Raw genomic sequence first — 4572 nt, 5'->3', positions numbered from 1 at the left:
CTCCCATTTGACCCTGTGATCCCTCTTCTAGGAATATATCCCAAGGAACCAGAAACACCAATCAGAAAGGATATATGCACCCCTATGTTCATAGCAGCACAATTCACCATAGCTAAGATCTGGAAACAGCCTAAGTGCCCATCAGTAGATGAATGGATTAGAAAACTGTGGTACATCTACACGATGGAATACTATGCTGCTGTAAAAAAGAAGGAACTTTTACCATTTGCAACGTCATGGATGGAACTGGAGAGCATTATGCTAAGTGAAATAAGCCAGTCAATGAAGGAAAAATACCACATGATCTCATTCATTCATGGATAATAGAGACTATTATAAACTTTTGAACAATAATAGATACAGAGGCAGAGCTGCCTCAAACAGATTGTCAAACTGCAGCGGGAAGGCCGGGGAGGGTTAGGGGGCAGGAGGGAGGGGGTAAGAGATCAACCGAAGGACTTGTATGCATGCATATAAGCATAACCAATGGACATAATACACTGGGGGGTAGGGGAGGCCAGGGGATTGTCAAGGGCGGAGGAAAAAAAAGGGCACATAGGTAATACCCTTTGTAATACTTTAAGCAATAAAAAAACAACAAAAAAGACAAAAAACAAAACAAAAACAAACAAACAAACAAAAAAATAATCTGGCCAGTCATAATAGTCTGGCCACTCAGTGTATGTTTATATGTCTAAAGTTCTCTTTGTAGTTTTCTTTCCTGGAGTTTTATGGCATGGGCAGCCTTGCACTGGTATTTTTGTATTTTTTCACTTTTTGTTTCAGGTCCACAGAAAAGGGAAAATGAGCTGGAGGTGTTTGGTAGGAGGCAAAACCTTCAGTACCTGGCATTCTCAGGTGATTTTCTAAGCAAGTATTAACCAAGCTCCATCCTTTTGAGCTTTGGAAACTGTTGTCTTCAGAATGGTATGTCCAAATAAGTTGGGGTCAGCTGGTTGAAATCCAAGACCTCGGGTCTTGAGTTTCAGTCCTACACCACAGGGCTGCCTCATAGATAGATAGATAGACTGAGAATAAAGATAAGGGAAGGAGAGTGTGTGAGCACCTCCGTGTTTGTGCGTGAAGATGGCTGAGCAGGCACCGAAGTCGGTGCTGTTCATGTGTGTGGGTAACATCTGCTGATCACCTATTCCTGAGGCAGTTTTCAGAAAACTTGTAACTGGGAGAGAAACCAAGATGGCGGCATAGGTAAACACCGGAGTTTGCTGCCTCGAACACCCACTCCAAAAATACAACTATAAGACGGAACGGACATCATCCAGAACCACAGGAAGGCTGGCTGAGTGGAAATTCTACAACTAGAAGGAAAGAGAAAAGCATACCGAGACTCAGAGGAGGCGCAGTGCCGAAGTAAAATACTAAGGTGCGGATGTGCATGAGGAGCAGGCTGGCGGCTGAGGGTGCAGTTGTCATTTTCAATCAGGAGGGAGTCTCAGGCTCTGAGCTCCAGTTCCGAGCGAGTCTCCAGGGACCCAGACTCATACCAGAGAAACGGGACTGTCTGGCATCGGTCAGAACCCTAGGGCAGCTTTCTCTCCAAGGGGCTTACAGCGATTACCGGGACACTGAGAAGCAGAGCCTCTGAGGGCAAGACTGAGAGCAGCCATAGCTGCTAGCCCCGCCCTGTTGACCCTGTGGGACCCGCCCCGCCCAAGCCCAACAGGGAGGCTTTTGCTGGATAGCCTCAGGCAAAGGCTAGATTAGCACCTCCCTAGAGATCCAGGAGCCAGGAAGCCCAGAGGTCAGAGTGGGACCATCCAGTTTGCAGCTCTGTGAAACCATAAAGGACACACTCAGGGGGCAGACTCAGTGAGCACCAAAGCCCCATTGAAGCAAGTCTTGCCCCAGAGGGGTGCCTCCAGCACTGAAGTTCTCCCACTGCAGACACAGCTGATTCTCACAGCCAATTGGCCTGGAGGTCAATTCCTCCCAGTGATAACTACAACAATCAAGGCTTAACTACAAGAAGACTGTGCACAAAGACCACAATGGGGTGCACCAAGAATGTCCTCCTCAGGTAATTGGGGAGGCTGAACCACTGGGCCCTAGAGGACACTCAGCACAGAAAACCACTTTATCAACACAGGGAAGCATAAAAAATGCGGAGACAAAGAAAAAGGACACAAATGACAGAAATGGAGGAAAGCAAACTACTGGATATAGAGTTCAAAACCACACTTTTAAGGTTTTTCAAGAATTTTCTAGAAACTGCTGATAAACTTAATGAGATCTACAAGAAATCTAATGAGACCCTCGAGGTGGTGCTAAAGGACCAACTAGAAATTAAGCATACACTGACTGAAATAAAGAATATTATACAGACTCCCAACAGCAGACTAGAGGATTGCAAGAATCAAGTCAACGATTTGAAATATGAAGAAGCAAAAAACACCCAACCAGAAAAGCAAAATGAAAAAAGAATCCAAAAATACGAAGATAGTGTAAGGAGCCTCTGGGACAGCCTCAAGCGTATCAACATCTGAATTATAGGGGTGCCAGAAGAAGAGAGAGAGCAAGATATTGAAAACCTGTTTGTAGAAATAATGACAGAAAACTTCCCCTACCTGGTGAAAGAAATAGACTTACAAGTCCAGGAAGCGCAGAGAACCCCAAACAAAAAGAATCCAAAGAGGACCACTCCAAGACACATCATAATTAAAATGCCAAGAGCAAAAGACAAAGAGAGAATCTTAAAAGCAGCAAGAGAAAGAAACTCAGTTACCTACAAGGGAGTACCCATATGACTGTCAGCTGATATCTCAACAGAAACTTTGCAGGCCAGAAGGGAGTGGCAAGAAATATTCAAAGTGATGAATGCCAAGAACCTACAACCAAGATTACTTTATCCAGCAAAGCTATCATTCAGAATTGAAGGTCAGATAAAGAGCTTCACAGATAAGAAAAAGCTAAAGGAATTCATTAACACCAAACCAGTATTACATGAAATGCTGAAAGGTATCCTGAAAGAAGAAGAAGAAGAAGAAAAAGGTAAAGATACAAATTATGAACAACAAATACACATCTATCAACAAATGAATCTGAAAATCAAGTGAATAATCTGATGAACAGTATGAACTGGTGATTATAATAGAATCAGGGGCATAGAATGGGAGTGGACTGGCTATTCTTTGGGGGGAAAGGGGTGAGGGGGATGTGGGAAGAGACTGGACAAAAATCGTGCACCTATGGATGAGGACAGTGGATGCGGAGTGAGGGAGGAGGGTGGGGTGGGAACTGGGTGGAGGGGAGTTATGGGGGAAAAAAGAGGAACAAATGCATTAATCTGAATAATAACGATTTAATTAATAATAAAAAAGTCCCCTTTGCAACCCAAAAAATAAAAAATAAAGAAAACTTGTAACTGATCAAAACATTTCAGATAAGTGGAGGAAAGAAAGTGCAGCGGCCTCCACGTACAAAGTAGGAAACCCTCCAGATTATTGAGGGCAGAATTGCATGAAGAAACATGGTGTTCCCATGAATCACATTGTCTGGCAGGTTACTTAGGAAGACTTTGCCACATTTGATTATATGCTGTGTATAGATGAGAGCAATCTGATATTGACTAGAAAAAGTCATCATGTCAATAATAGCAAAGCTAAAATTGAACTACTTGGGAGCTATGATCCCCAGAAATAGCCCATTATTGAAGACCCCTATTACATGAATGAGTCCAACTTTGAGACCATGTACCAGCAGTGTCTGAGGTGCTGCAGGGCCTTCCTGGAGAAGGCCCACTAGAGCTTCTGTCCCTGAGTCTGCTGGTGCCCAGCCCCACATCCCAGCTGAGGGTCACATCCGTGGCTTTAGGCCAGTGCTCATACTTCCGTGCACCTGCTGTTTCTTACCTTAAAAATGATTGTAGATGGAAATCAGTGGTTATGTTTGGCAAAAGAATAAATAAATATCTTTGACTCAGACAGTTAAAAAAAAAGAAAAGGGAAGGAGAGAAGAGTGACTATGCAAGCACATGCTCAGTTTATTCTTTTTTCTAGAAACCCAGGACTTTTGCTTCTAAAACCCAAAGTCCCAAATGCATACATATAATTATTTCTGGTTTTGTGCTTTCTTCGTGGAGCTATCAGAGCTTCCCTTGATGAAAAGCTATGGCACAGTAAGACAGGTATGACTCAGATCTATGCCCAACCAATGTGACAGCCTTGGCTCACTACAACAGCAGGACATTGCAGCTGAGCCCACAAGTACCAGGGTTAATTGATGCCTATTTCTTCCCTTTGTTCATTTTAGGTCTCCATCTCCCTTAGCAAATGTGGAACAAGGGAACCTTTTGCAGAAAATAATCTCAGAACCTCACTCTGAGCTATGCCTGAAAAGTTCATGGCATTCTAGATTATTTAGAATATACTGAGCATTTACTAGGTACCAGACCCTGTGCTAAGAGCTCATACATTCACTTACTATACAATTCCATCATTAAAACAACTAAGCAAGGCAAGTGTGACTGTAACCTCCACTTTTGATGTGCTGCAACCAAGGCTCAGCTGAGTGTGCTTCAGAAACCTGCCTGATCTGAAATAAAACATGACATAC

At 43.4% G+C, this 4572-nt stretch overlaps 1 pseudogene; it reads left to right on the top strand.

Annotated features, from left to right (window-relative positions):
• Positions 1-1086: 1086 nt before the first annotated feature.
• LOC118654768 lies at positions 1087-3762 on the top strand (annotated as a pseudogene).
• The last annotated feature ends 810 nt before the right edge of the window (positions 3763-4572 follow it).

This window comes from Myotis myotis, unplaced genomic scaffold (assembly GCF_014108235.1).
Source record: "Myotis myotis isolate mMyoMyo1 unplaced genomic scaffold, mMyoMyo1.p scaffold_m19_p_4, whole genome shotgun sequence".
NCBI lineage: Eukaryota > Metazoa > Chordata > Mammalia > Chiroptera > Vespertilionidae > Myotis > Myotis myotis.
This window is presented reverse-complemented; position numbering and strand designations above follow the sequence as displayed.